The 15,188-nt window shown below is 49.0% G+C and overlaps 1 protein-coding gene across 2 annotated transcripts in view; it reads left to right on the forward strand.

The window, feature by feature from the left end:
• B3GNT2 (UDP-GlcNAc:betaGal beta-1,3-N-acetylglucosaminyltransferase 2) overlaps positions 1 to 3,018 on the forward strand; it is a 172,037-nt gene extending 169,019 nt beyond the window's left edge. Inside the window, exons 9-10 of one of the 2 annotated variants that reach the window (XR_003438242.1) lie at positions 169 to 439; positions 2,972 to 3,018. The gene's annotated coding sequence lies outside the window, so the exon portion shown is untranslated. The remainder of the gene's footprint in view (positions 1 to 168; positions 440 to 2,971) is intronic. The other variant, XR_003438243.1, reaches the window with a different exon arrangement.
• Positions 3,019 to 15,188: the final 12,170 nt, after the last annotated feature.

Here is a 15,188-nt window from a genome sequence, read left to right on the forward strand (position 1 = left end):
GTTCACTGAAGCACGCTCACGGTGGGGAGTTGCAGAGGATTCTCTCTTAGATAAAATCCTTCCCTGTTTGCTTTAAAGGAACTTTTAAGGAAACGCCAGACCCTTAGTAAAGGCTGCAGTGAAGAAGGCATCTGTAAATGGAAACAGCATTTTGTTTTTCTTTGTTAGGGGGTCCAAAACCACCTCCCTTTCTGGAACAGATAGGACTCCGTGCAGGTGGGTGCCAAGCTGGGCTCACACGCTCCACAGGACACTGCCTCAGCCCTGGACATGGGACGTGGTACTTCCTCTCCGAGTCGGGCCCCCAGGCCTTCTTCACCTGCCCTTCGCTGTCCCGGAGGCTCGGTCAGCCAGCACAGGTGCTGAACATTCATGATCCACTTGGTCAGTGGGGCTTCATTTTATTTGCTCAAGCCATACCTGCCACAAATTCCAGAAGGTGACGCCTTTTCCTAGTATTTCAGAATTTGATGAGCAAGTGGTTTATTTTATTCATGCTGTTCACTATTTCATATATATGTTTAAAAACCTTAATATATCATACATGCAAAATGATACGTGTTACGTATATATAACCACGCTTGAATACCCACCCCCACCCCCCGACCTCTTAGGAAACTTACTGGTACCTTTGAAGTCCCCTGTGGTCCCCTCTCTCCCAGAGGTAGCCCCGGGGATCACAGTCTTGAATTTCAGTGCGTCATTCTTCGGTTTTCTTTACAGTGTTACCACCTTAGTATGCGTGCCTATACAACATGCTATTTGCTTTTGCTAGTTTTAAAAAATTCATGTAAATGGAATGCACTGTATTCTCCTTCTGTGATGCTTTCTTTTCCCTCAGTTTTGTGTGTTTGGTACGCAGCCCTGCTGTGGTGTGTCGTCTTACCTCTCAGGCAGTCCCTCCTTAGCCTTCATCTTTCCCGTGACCCTGCAGCCTGAAGGGCCGTGGGCTTTGGGTTTGTCTTTGCCCAGTAGTCCCGTTGGAGACCCCCCTTTCTTTCTAATTATGCTCCTCTTGCTTCCTCCTTGCCACCTTCCACTGTAACCTCCTTCAAGTGCAAAGACCATCCCCACCACACACCCAGGCGTGTGCACCCACGCACAGGGTTTTTGTGCCTTTGTGACAAATCCACAGCCGTAACGCTCACGTGGAGGGGGTTTAATGATTGTGGCTCTTTTACTTTGCTGAAGTCTGGACCCTGGCAACAGAAATATGTTTTTCTTCCTATTTTAGGAAAGTGAAGCTTGCTTTTACTGCTCTTGGACTAGGCAGGCCATGCTTTGCAAATATTAGCGAGCACAAGAATTACCTGGGGGTGGGGATGGGAGCTTGTTAACGAGGAGTATTTCTGGACCCCGTTCCCTAGAGGTTCAGAGCCCGATTGTCTGGGGTGGGGCCCAGGAATCTGCATGTTAGTAAACATGCCTCTCTCTGCCCAGCAATTCTGATGCAGACTATCTTTGGCCACTCCTTTGGCAAACACTGGCCCCTGTGCCAGCCGGAATCAGGGGAGCTTGACTAGCCCTGCGGGGGGCGTTCTGTGGGCCTGGGGCCTGCTGGGAGCAGCCTGAGATGGACCCACGGAGAGGCAGGCAGGTGTTCGTGAGCCAGGCCTTTCACGCCACGCCAAGGGAGGGTTTAGCAGCGTGTGCCCTGGTCCTGCATCTTGGGAAGATCATCTAGTTGCTGTGTGGAGGGGTTAGGGCTGGAATCAGGGCACCAGTTAGGAACCTGTCCGGAAAATGACCTTGAAGTCATGACTGACAAGTCAGACAAAGCTGAGGGAGACACCAGGGTTCAATGGGGCAGCATTTTAGTGTCTATAAGGATGTATGGTCCTGAGAACCTGGAGAAATATGTTAGGAATGACACTCAAAGTTCTAGAGATAGGAGAAGACATTTATACTATCTAGAGAGCCAGGGAAACGCAAAGTCCAATCCAGTGACAAAGCCCACTGGCTGTAATCTAACTTGAACTCCTAAGCAGCGGTGACACACCTCTAAGGCAGGAAGGCCACCTCTCCTAGCTTACAGTGACCCTGAAGAGGAAGATACATAGGGTTGAGGTGTCCTTTCAGTTACTCACAAGAATCTAGTCAGAGCCTGGCCGAAATCTGGTCTATAGATGTCTGAGAAGCAATTTTTCCCTAAGTAAAGTGTTTCCAAACTTCTAAGATAAACCTGGGGCTTTTATGATCATGCAGATTACCTAGTCTTCTCCATGGAAATGCAGATTCATTGGATCTGGGTTGGAGCCTAGGAATCTGTATATTTAAGAAATGCCCCACATGGTTCTCATTTTCTGGGAAGTCTGGAAAATCCCACCGTCTGGGAAAACTTCTTTCGGCCCAGGAAGATTTATAACCAAGTATAGAAATGATTTAAAGGTAAACCTATAGTATTGATTCTTTTGTTCTAAGAATACCCTATGCATATTTGGCATTTTAAGTACTTGTAATGTCGAAGAGAATTTGCTCTATTAGGGGAAGGGTGAGACTTATAGTTCAGATTTTAAAGTGTAATTGAGTAAATGAGTTAGACTTATGATTTTGAGTTGAAAGTTTAATAAATTTATGTGTGGTGTTGAAAGTTAGGAAAACCTAAATTGTTACTATATTTATCCATTTAACTTACTAGATTTATATGTTTTTCAAAAGTTCTTGGTAAGATTTTGTTTGCGCAGACAATTGAGGAACTTAAGAAAAAATTGCATGTGTTAAATTTATAAATGTTTGAATGTGTTAAATTAATGATGCTTATAAAGTGGACCAAATATTAACCAAGTAACTACTAGCCAAAGAAATCCTTAAAGATGTTTGTTATAGTTTTGTTTACTAAATTTATAAATAGGGAAAAATATTTTAAGAACTTAAAAGCTAAAGGAAGATTTTTAACAGATGAATGGATAAACAATGCAATGAACATAGGAGTGCACAGATATTTTCAAATCAATGTTTTCGTTTTCTTCAGATAAAAACCAAGGAGTAGGGCTTCCCTGGTGGTGCAGTGGTTGAGAGTCCGCCTGCCGATGCAGGGGACATGGGTTCATGCCCCGCTCCGGGAAGATCCCACATGCCGTGGAGCGGCTGGGCCTGTGAGTCATGGTCGCTGAGCCTGCGCGACCGGAGCCTGTGCTCCGCAACGGGAAAGGCCACAACGGTGAGAGGCGCACGTACCGCAAAAAAAAAAAACCCAAAGAGTGGCATTGCCAGGTCATATGGTAGTTCTGTTTTTAGTTTTTTGAGAAACCTCCATGCTGTCTTCCCACCAACAGTGCACGAGAGTTCTCGTTTCTCCATGACCTCGACAACACTTGGTTATATTTTTGATGCTAGCCATTCTGACAGGTGTGAGGTCATGTCTCATTGTAGTTTGGGTTTGCACTTTCCTGATGAGCATCTCTTCATGTGCCTGTTAGCCATCTGTATGTCTTCTTTGGAAAGAATGCCTATTCTGCTCAGGAGTTCTTGATTTCCATTCTCCCAGTGTTGATCACATCCCAGCTGTGCTGGGGCATCCTGCCCTTCATTGGATGCTGCAGAACAGGTGCCTTATTGGTGAATCAGCCCTCAGGCCAGGGCTGCCCTAAAGGAGGCATCAGTGGAGGCTTTGTCTGGCCTTAGACCTCTGCTACTTGGAAAGGGAAGGCAGCCCCGGTCGGAATGGGCCTCCACATGGCCTTTCTTCCTCTTGGTCTCCCTCTCTTGCTTGATGGCTGGAATAGAAGCTCCTCAGAGGCCAGGCCCGAGCCCTTGTCCACAATCAGGTCTCAGGTCCAACTCCACGTCTGGCCTGGCTCCCAGGCCCTGGGACAAGGTGGTGAGTGTGGAGGGACTGTCCAGCTCCTCGTGCAGGGAGAACCGGGCCTGCCACCCTCTTGCTGTCAGGGAGCCCCAGGTTGAGGGGTCCACCCAGGAGTGGGTGGCACATGGCTGTACCCCTGTGGGGATGGGGCTGGCCTCATCCCCACACATTGCACACCAGCATCTTTTTCAGAGCCCTTTGGGGGCCCCCGGACAAGGAAATGAAGCAGGGGGTTAGGTTCCTGGGGCCATTTGCTAGATGAATAAGCGGGGAAGGTGAGGAGGAAGTAAGGGGGTGAGAAAGGCCTCTGGAAAACAGGTGCTTCCTGTTCCTACCAGGAAGCACATCTCCTGCTGGATTCAGGCTCCTGGATGGTAGAGAGTGACACTTGTGACATCTACTGCCTGCTGTTGCTGCAGGCTGCCCCTGTGCCTTTAATCATGTTGAAGTCTTGAAAGAGCCCTGCAGGGGGGAAGAACACCCTTCCTCTTCCAACATTTCTGCCAAAACATCAATGCCTCAGAGACCCTGCATGGTTACGACCCTGCACGGTAAGGCTTAGCTGCTGACCTCAGGACACCTGTCATCTGTGAGGGAGGCTAGGCCATCACCTCAGGCAGAGAAACAATAGTGACCCAGGTGGAAAAACTCTCATAGAAGAGGTGGATGGCACAAGTCAGGTAGGTTCCCAGAATGGGTATAAAGCCTCCTTCGTCATCAACATTTGGGAACTTTGGTCTTCGAGGAAATGAGCGAGGTGGCCATCAAATCGTGACCCTTAAGACCAGGACGAATTCTTTTTTTCTGGTATCTACCTCTGTCTTTACTCCCAAACTCCAGAAAATCAAGAGGAAATAAGATCAGAGTCAGCCCTGGGGCCAAGACTGCCCGCAAGCAGCTGAGGCTGGTTGATCCTTCCCTGAAGGAGCTCCCACCAGCCTCTACACAGTGTTGCCTGTAACCAAACACTGGCTTTAGAGTTAGGGCCGCGGGATGGCTCGTGACCTTAGGAACTCAAAGCTGACACCATTTGGTATAGCAGTAAAATCCTGAGGTCAGGCCTGGGAGAAGCCCATTGGCCTCTGGTATTTGACCCCTGCTTAAGTGTTCCTTGTCCCTGTATGGAGTCATTTCTCAGAGCTGAGCCACACGGGACTGCCAAGCACCAGGGCCATGAGAGGGCCCAAGTGAATGATCCAAGTAAAACAGAGAACTCGCCACGTCGGCACTGACATTCCCGAGTTAGGAGAGAGTACAGCAGCTTTTCTCAGTTTTGGCTGAAATATGGGAATTACCTGGGCAGCTTAAAAAATATCAAGACCCAGGTCCCACCCCCAGAGATTCTAAGTTGGTTTTGAGTTGGGCCAGGTGACTCTAATATGCCGCCATCAGCACTGAGAGCCACGTTAACACCTGGCTGGCCAACTGGCGTCTCTGTCGGGGTTGAAGCCCATCCGCACGGCTTCTGGTGCACGCTCTGTCTTTGACGTCTGTTGTGTTGGTCCGAGGAGAAAGGACAAAGGAGAATGCTGCTCTTGGTATGTTTCTGGGTGGTGTATTTCTGGCAGGCCAGAATTTAGAAGCTTTGGGTGAAGAATGAATTTTCTGCTGCCTTCTTCTGTCTCCAGCTGTATCGGGGGGTCTTAATGACCCAGGATGAGGTCATGTCCTGGTGGTCACTAGATACCCCTAAAGATCGCCCAGTGGGTGGTGAGTTCCCGAGGCTGGGGGTCATCTCCAGGTGGTAGGGGCACATGGCGGGCTCTGTGGACTCTTGTTCCTGCCATAGTTCTGAGCCCTTAAAGTGGATACTCACAACTTGGACTTGCTCTTCTTCTTCTGGTCTGAGATGAGGTGAAACAAGCCTGTGGAGTGACTAGGAAAACTAGTGATTAGAAGGATGATCTAGAGTCTAAACTGTGGGAGCAGTTCCACAGGTATGAAGAAGGGGGAGGGCATCGGGGACCCGTGCAGTCACGGAAGGCTCCGCAGAGGAGGTGAGACTGGAGTCTGGAAGAACTTAGTTATGAGGATCAGGGGAGGGGAACTTTTAGCAAAGGTGAGTGAAGATGTTGAAAGAGGAGATGACAAAATTATAAACAAAGATCAGCTGTTAGGATCCATGTGGTATAAGGAGGGGCAAGCAGGTTGGCTTTCTTCAAATAAGTCTCACCCTGGGATTCTTTGGTCAGAAATGAAAAAGATTTTCTTTTTTTTTTGTAGTTCTCAAAATGAGATCCCCAGACCAGAATCATTAGCATCACCTGAGAGCTTATTAGATCTGTAAACTCTCAGGCCCCAACCTACTGAATCAGACTCTGGAGGTGGCGTCCAATAATCTCTCCCTTTCCAAGCCCTCCTGAAGCTCATTTGTTTGAAGGCCACTGTCCTCCTCTGCACCCTTATCTGCTAAGTGGACTCTGGTTATTATTGTCAGAGACAAGGGACCTGTTTATTCTGGGATATGTCACTGCCCTCCCACTGGTCGATGGTCATATTATTACTGACCTTTTGTCCTGTCCAAGTGACACAGAGTCAAATAGTCGACAGACCCTTATTCACATAACTCAGCCAGCCTTTATGGAACAGATGCCATTTGCTAGGTGCTATTCTATGCTAAGCCCTGGGAATGCAACAGTGCACAAATCAAAGTGTGCTCTTCCATGCAGCTTATGTTCTAGTCAGGGGATGATCCATCAATTAAACATAAAAATATCTATAAGTTCTAGATTTGGAGAAGAAAAATATAAGTGACGGGGAGGGGTGTTTTCTCAACTGTGGTTAGAGAATATTTATCTGAGGTGATATTCGAGCAGAAACCTGGTTGAAATGAGGGAGAAACCACATGAATTTGAGGGAGAGCGCCCAGGCACGGGGAACAGAAGTGTCGAGTCCCTGAGGTAGGAACAGAATGTTCTAAGATGAGAGAGGAAGTCAGTACAAGGTGGAGAGAGACAGGCCCGGGAGGCAATGGCTAGATCACGAAAGAAACTTAGTGATCCTGTTCAGGTGACTTCCCTGTAAGTGAGGGCAGGCTACTGGAGGGTGTTGAGGGTGTGAATGATGTGGTATCTCTCTGAACAAAACTCACGCTGAAGAATGGACCATTCCATAAGAGTAGAAGCAGGGAGGTGAGTTAGGAAGGCTAGAATAATCCAAGTGAGAGATGTGGTATAGAGATGGGAATGAAAAGTCGTTGGAGTCTAGGTGTTTTGAAGGAGGAGCCCTAAGTCCATGCGGATGTATTCCTTTGGGGCAGAGAAGACTGGACAGTGGCTTCTGGGTTTAGGCGACTGGACCTGCCTTTTTCTCTGGTCTAAAGGCCCCTGAGGATTTCCCTGGCGGTCCAGTGGTTAGGACTCTGCGCTTTCACTGCGATGGGCCCAGATTTGTTTCCTGGTCAGGAAACTAAGATCCCACAAGACACGTGGTGTGGCCCCAAAAAGTAACTAAATAAAATAAAATCCTATTAACAAAATAAAGGCCTCTGTCTTCCCACAGTCCTACACCCGCAGGAGGGATGGGGGCAACCTGGAGGCATTCAGAGGATCTCTCCCTTCCTCTAAACTCTGCACTGGCCATCGGAGGCTGCCTCGTAAGCTTTTTTCTCCTTATAAATGTCATTCTTTTCCCATAACTGAACTGTGTTCTCAAGGGCTATAGCTAAGCTTCCCTGAATCTCCCCACCCCATCCATTCCCAGTAGAATAAAACCAGTTGTGAGAACATAGAAAAGCATGCCATGGATGAAACGTTGGCTAGAACCCTTTGAAGTAGAAATGGCAGTCTTAAAGACAAGAAAACTGAGATTCAGGGAGTAAAGCTACTAGCCTGATAACAGCTACCCATTAAGAGAGCTTCCTTCCTGCTAGGGAGGTTTGGATGGTCGTGTGTGTGTGTATGTGTGTGTGTGTTTTCTCACCACCACCAAGCAATTATCCAACACCAGCTAGGTGTCCTACAATTCAACTCAGTTCTGAAACTACCTAGAGATAGCATCAGATTCCACTGGTTAAGGGCTCAGTCCCACAGGTCTGCCCTCACTTCAGATGCCAGTCACAAGTCCAGGTTGTTACTTGTGCCTCTGACTCACTGGCTGTTAACCGGAGGTTCCCATGACCCCCTCCTCAGGTTTGATTAATTTGCTGGAGTGACTTTCAGAACTCAGAAGAACAGTTTACTTATTAGATTGCTGGTTATAGGTAACTCAGGAACAGCCAGAAGGGAGACATGCCCAGGGCAAGGTATGGGGAAGGGGCACAGAGCTTGCAGCTCTGAGGGTACCACTCTCCCAGCACCTCCATGTGTTCCCCACCTGGAAGCTCTCTGCATCCCGTCCTTCTGAGTGCTTCTTTACATAGGCATGAATGATTCAGTCACTGGCCATTGGTGACTGAACTCAATTTCCAGCCCCCTTTTTCCTCCCCAGAGGTCCTGTGGAGGGACTGAAATTTCCAACCTTCTAATCACCTGGTTGTTTCCCCTAGAAACATCCTTAGGTGAACTAGGTGCTTTCCAAAAGCCACCTCATTAACATAAAAGACACATGTATCAGCATGTATCAGTCTCCTCACTTAGGAAATTCCAGGGTTTTAGGAGCTCTGCCAGGAGCGGCAAAAACCAAATATACAGTTATAAATCACAGTATCACAGGTGGCAAATGGCTGAGCTAGGTGGAGGCCTTACAACTTCTCAGGTCGTCTTCATGCTGAGCATCACTGTCCCCTGTCCCCACCCATCTAGTCTCAGCAGGTGCCAGAGCTGCCTTTGCAATGTCTTCTATGAAGATGCTTTTCCTCTGTGAGTGACTTCATCCCTCGTCTCCCCACGTCCCTCCCCTTTGAGGAAATCAGTCTTAAATGCCAGCTGAGGGGAACACCATCTCCTACAAGTTGGATGTGATGTTTTTTTGCTCTTATTTCTTAAACAAGCTCTCCCCACACCTTCCCCTCAACAGCTTGAAGGCGCTAGTCTCCTGGGCCAGGCACAGGAAAGGCGTGAAAAAAAAAAATATGAGCTTTGCTCTTTAGAGCCCTCATCTGAACAGGGTTTCTTCCCAAAGCCTCTACCCGGTTCTTCTTCTCCTGCAGGACTCAGACCTTCTTGGACAGAAATCTACATCCTCATGAAACGCCGTGTCATCCTGAAAGGCAAGATGGGTGAATTCTCCATCCCGATGATGCAAAGTCAGTTTCCTCAGAACTTCTGGTGCAGCTGGACCATCCGGGCTGGCCCCCAAAACCATGCTGTTGTCTATGTCAGTATGTTTAAGGTCATAGGAAATGATGACTGTGGGCCAAACCCTGACAAGACTGTGTTCCAGGGGGTCTCCCCTCTGGCAGAAAGCAGTATGGTCCATGCCTATTGAAAGGAAAGGGTGCATGTTTATGCCACCCAAGCTCTGGCTGTGCAAGTGGTCCTGCTATCTCAGAACTATGCTCGAGGTGGGAGATACAGGCCTTTCAGGGGGAAGTGTTTTGTCTTCCGAGATCCCAGAGCAGATTCAGGAGAAAAGATCATGAAGCCCCAGGTTACACAGGCTCCCATCTAATTTCAAAGACCTTTCTCCAAACCCACTGCTAGCACCACTGGGCCAAAGACTCAAGCAGAGAAGAAACTTGGGGTCTCTGGAACTTCTATGCCCCAACTGGTTCAGCCAGGCTTCCTCATGTTCCTCACCAAGCCTGCAGCAGATGGCAGCCTGGCCACTAAATCCGGAAATAAGTGGGAAGGATCTTTGAAAAATAGCCTCTTCTCCAGCCCCAGGGGAACAGCAGTCTCTGATCCCAGGTGGCCAGAGATCCCAGAAAAAAGTATCTTTGCCGGGCCCTCAGCCAGTGGAGAAGCCCCTTCCAGCACTGTGATTCCTGTAACAAGCTCTGCGGCAGCCATTCACCGGCAGCTTGGTCCCCGCCTGTAGAATGGGGAAGGCTGGAGAGCACTTTAGAGGATGTACCAGCCACGAGGCCCACCCCTGTGGACTCGCTGAGGTCAGCTAACCGCTCAGATTTGGGATTATGGGAAAGGACTGCACCCCAGGAAGGTGAGCTGCTTTCTCCCATTCCTTCTCAGGTGGTGGAGAGCATTCCTGGAGGAGGCCAGCAAACGCCTGTCCAGACAAGAGTCTTGCCTGGTGAAACACCGTGCTGCTATGGGATGAAGGGCAGGCTTGGCCACTGAGGCCCAGCTGTCCCTGGAGGGCAGGCTGTATCCTTTCCCTGTCATCACACAGCTTTCTCACATCTCCAAGTCCTTTTTCCTTGTGTCCCAGGCTGAGAGCTCTCTTTGGGGAATTCTTGCTGCTCCTGCGGACACCCTAACTTCTGCATCGAGGGTGTGCTTGGCTAAGCACTGGGCTCATCTCCAGTGAGGCAGGGGTCACCGTGGTGGCTGCACCTCTGGGTGGTGAAGTGTTGTCACCACCTACTCTCTCCGTGGCCTTCAAGTGGCTCCCTCCAAGGCAGAGGCGTAGCTTGTCCCTTGGATGGGCTTGTCCTCAGCACTTCGAGCCAGGACAGAGAGCCTGCCCCGGAGTGTGACCTCTGAGTGTGTCTCCTCATGGTATCATGGGCATCTTCCGGAAAGAGACCCAATATACACTTCCTGGAGTCCAGAGGGGCTGGCCACAGAGCCACGGGGGAGCCTGGCCAGAGTGACGCTGACAGTGGCCTCCCGCTGAGTTCCTCAGCCACCGCTGCCCCTGAGTATGCTCCCCAACCCTCACTGGTATTCCCGCCCTCACCTACCACAGAGGTCCTGAGATACCAGAGGGGGCCACAGGGACGTCTACACCCCCTTCACCGCTGGTGTCAGGTTTACAGTTGCCTTCGCATGCCCTGTCTGAGACTGGAGGGCAGGTCTCAGACAGTGATACCTCCCCCTCAGCTCCCTAAGGCCAGCCATGCCCCAGGGCTTGTCCAGTCAAGGAAAGAACACAGTGGCTGCTGGCCTCTCCGCTGTGCTCCCTGGGAGCTGCAATTCAAGCTTTCTGTGATTAACGCTTTCCTTCTGCAGAGCTCACTGGTTTTTCCAGTTCCCTCTGCAAGTCTGGCCTGAGCAGAGATGGCATCTAGATCTTTAGTGAGTGCTTCCATGGCCTGAGCCCAAGGAAGCAGTTCCTAGTGGGGCAATGGCTTATCCTCACTATTTGAGGAGTGGGAACTTGCTTCCAACTACACCCTCGAAGAGAGAGCACAGAAGTAGCAGGACTGTTTAAAGGAAGAACACTAGATGGTGCTGTGTGTCCTTTTGCTTCTGAGTTAATTTCCCGGTTTTGTTGCATGGCAAACTGCTCCAAAACTTAGTGGCTTAAAGAAACAGCCATTTTTTCATCTCTCCTTTGTGGGTCAGAAATTTAGGCAGGTCTCAGCAGAGTGATTCTTCCATTCCACGTAGGATTGACTGGAGTTTCTTGCCGGTATTTAGCTGAAACTTGGGCTGGTCTGGAGGGTCCAGGATGGCTTTGCTCATAGGCGTTCATAATACGAATGTTGTTGGGGACAGCTGGAAGGCTGGGCACTGTGTGTCCCTCTTTATATAGTTTTGAGAACTCTTTAGTCACATTTCTACAAGGTGGCTGGATTTCCCCGGAACAACTTTCCAAGAAACCAAGATAGAAGCTGAATGGTCTTGACGGTGTCTCGGGTGTCATGCAGTGTGACTTCTGCTGTGGCCTGTGGATCAAGCCAGTGCAGACTCAAGGGGAGACGAGCAAGACTTTCCCTTTCAGTGGGTGGAATAGCAGAGTTTTTATGGCCGCCTTTAATTACTACTTTGTGCATCTTGGACTTGTGGATGCATGTTTTTTATCCGTTTGAGAAAACTTGCAGGCATTTCTTCCTCAGGTATTTCTTTAACTCAATTTTCCACTCATTTCTTCTGGGACTCCAATTATAAAGCTAAGACTTTCTTATTCAATCCTCCAAATCTCTTCTCTCATAGTTTCATCTCCTTGTCTCTGTGCTGCATTCATGGGGCATTTATTTGGTTCATGAAGGTTTTTTTTTTCTTCTGACATTTATTATAAACATTCAAACATGACCAAGTTAAAAGACCTTTACAATAAATGTCCATATACCTACTACCTATATTCTACTCTTTTTTTTTATATTCTACTCTTGACATTTTATTCAGTTTATCATATCTGTTTGTCTATCCATCTGTTCATCTTATTTTTACTTTATTTTTTTGCAGTACGCGGGCTTCTCACTGTTGTGGCCTCTCCTGTTGCAGAGCACAGGCTCCGAACGCACAGGCTCAGCGGCCATGGCTCACGGGCCCAGCCGCTCCACGGCATGTGGGATCTTCCCGGACCGGGGCACGAACCCGTGTCCCCTGCATCGGCAGGCGGACTCACAACCACTGCGCCACCAGGGAAGTCCCATCTTATTTTTTGATATCTGCAATTTACGTGAAATGTATCAGTAGCCATGGAGTTTTATTTCAATTCTTCATTTCTAGAAGTTCGCTTATTTTCTAATCTGCCCATTTATTCCTAATAGTGTCTTTTTGCTTTGATTATGTTATTTCTTTTACCATTTTCCCACACAACTATGCTTATCTGACAATTCCAGTAATTCTTTGGGTGTCAATTGGCTTTTGTTGTCTTTTGCTAAAAGTACTTGATCTTAATCTATGTTGCATTATCTAATATGGTAACTGCTAGCCATGTGTGGCTACCTAAATTAAAGTTAATTAAAATGTGAAGTTAGAAATTTAGTTCCTCAGTCACACGAGCCACATTTCATGTTCTCAATAGCCCCTGCTGTCCAAGCCTTCGGGTTTGAAGGGCAAGAGTGCAGAACACAAGGTTGTCACCTGGCCGCGGCCTGCTCAGTAGGTTCATGGCTAATCGCTCAGCAGGTACTGCTGGAGACCATACCCTTGTCCCACCCAGAGCTCCACAAAGGCCAGGACACAAGGCACAAACCCACAGGCTTCCTCCCCTGCCAGGGTGAAGAACTCGACCATCGATGGCTTGTCCATCTCAACCTTGGGTGTGGACAGAGGCCGGTGGGGAGGACGGGCCACAAGGAGCTGGCATCCTGTGCACATACACGTGGGAGGGTGACCCGGGGACCAACACCTCGAGCTGTGGGGTGGTTTTAAGCGCCGTCCTGCAGCGAGGCAGGCCTAAGAGAACTGGGCCTGAGGTTCGTCCTGTTGGTCAAAACTTACCTGTCCTCTGTCCCTCACCAAGTCCAGCTTCCCAGATCACCTGCCTTCTGTCACTGGCTATAGCTCCTTACTTGTCCAACTCCTTTTCATCCTCTAGGTCTCAGCTCAGATGCCATCAACAGTTACTGTCACGTCACCCCATTCAGTTCTTTCAGAGCACTTATTGCTGTCAGCAGTTTTCTTGTGCACCGTCTGCCTCTCTCACTGGAATGCCAGTGTCACGAAGGCACGTCCCCTGACTTGTTCACTCGTGTATCCCCAGGGCCCAGCAAGCTCTTGGCACATAGCTTGTAACTGGTGGATGAATGCTACCTCTCCTTTCAGTATCTGTTTAGGAACCTCAGGAAATACAATGATAAACTCAATGCTTTTAGACTTTATGGAATCCTAATGAGGGAGGGCTTTGAGTGAGGGGAAGGGTCTTAATGAATGCTCTAGAGGCATTTTCTCAGTTCTGGGGGGCCTTGTTTATTTACATCAATGGGGATCCAGTGAGTTGAATGAGTACCAGTTATTCCTTCTCAAATACCTTACAGGAAAATAGATGGTATTTATTCCATCTTTTGAATCCCCTCTACCCAACTCTTCCAAATCGTTAGGTTTTAGAATCCTATCAGATTTAAGTTACTTCCCCCAAAGCCCACGGTCTGAAGTTGGTGCGCCCCTGGTGCTGAGCCCAGGAAGCTGATTCTACTCTAAAAGAGCAAGTGCTGGGTACCCTGGGGCCCCCCGAGTACAGGGGCATAGGCGGGTTCCCTCCAGTGAAGTGATTGTGTAGCATATGGAAAGGAAGCCTGGCAACTGCCCGACAGCCCTATGACTTAGACATTCTGGATCTGCTGGGTGCTCTGCAGAGTGTCACTTCCCCATGACTCACAGAGCAAAAAACAAAATTGCAGCAACTTGTTAACCTTTAAGGTAAGACAGCACCGTTCATTTCCCGTCGGGACCTGTTGGGAACAGTGACTGCACATCTGTAGCTAGAGGTGCTTGTTCCAGGAGGCTGTTTACGGAATTTCATTCCCCGCGTCTGCTCTGCCTGGAATGAACCAGTTTCACCAAGCAGAGGGCCGTTCCTAGGGAGACATTGAACTGAACTACAGGGCTGCACAAAAATCTCAGTTTGTTCTTGATGATATCTTTCTCCCTCCCTTCAACTGCTCTTCCCCGCTCTGGGCTCACGGGGCGGGTGGCCCCCTGCACCTCTGAAGGTAGAGGGCAGTGGCTCACTGAGGGTAGTCATAGACTGGATTCTTGCTACATCTGCTGGAATAGCTGTTGTCTAAGACCTCGGGAGGAGGTCTTCTTGCTGGTTTCTCAGTAACTGCTGGGCTTCTATGGCATTTTCATTTCAAATAAAGCTGTTAAGCCCAATCAGAAAAAAAGAGGGAAGAAAAAGGTTTGGGATGGTGTCAGCTCTTAGGCAATGCCAGGTGGTGTGAGAAGGATCTAGGAAATGTTGAGGGGGAAACTCCATTCTTTTCAGGAATTTAATAATGGAGTTGTATCAGAGTACACGATGTTACACTGCGGTAACAAACGCCACCACCATCCCAGTGGCTTAGAAACAAAGGAAGACTTTTTTTTCTCTCTCAGGCTACAGTCCATCCCATTTGGCAGGTGGGCTCTGCTCACAGGAGGCCCTGGGGTACCCAGCTGGTGGTCTTTGGTTGCCTCGCCAGAGGGGAAGAGCTCCGCAGGGTCTGTCTTTGCACTGGCAGTTGAATGCTGTGGCCCAGCAGTGAACTCATAGGCTGGGAGTAGTCACACAAGCATGCCCCAAAACAAGAGGGTCAGGAAGGATAATCCTACAGTGTCTGGAGGGGGAAGAGCTGGAAACAGGGAGCCGCCCCAAAGTCAGTAACGGGAGTTGACTGAGTTGGCCTTTCAGGCTTCGGAATGGTTCACACTGCGGAGCTCCAAGACTTTGAATCCAGATTGTTTTAACCATTTAGTGGGCTTGAGGGCCACAAAAACTTGGTCTCAGGGCCTTGTTCTCCTGCTCTGGCCTTGAGAGCTATCACGGTGTTTATTTTCAGGCCGCTTTGTAGTCAGTACGACGAGGCAGCTTTGGAGGATGGAAGGTAATTGGAATTAGAAGATGAGATCTGGTATCACAGGTGTGGCTATTTTTTTTGTTTGCGGTACGCGGGCCTCTCACTATTGGGGCCTCTCCTGCTGCGGAGCACAAGCTCTGGACGCGCAGG

The sequence above is a fragment of the Aethalodelphis obliquidens genome, unplaced genomic scaffold, assembly GCF_003676395.1.
Source record: "Aethalodelphis obliquidens isolate GAN/ISIS:26980383/991018 unplaced genomic scaffold, ASM367639v1 scaffold40, whole genome shotgun sequence".
Classification (NCBI taxonomy): domain Eukaryota; kingdom Metazoa; phylum Chordata; class Mammalia; order Artiodactyla; family Delphinidae; genus Aethalodelphis; species Aethalodelphis obliquidens.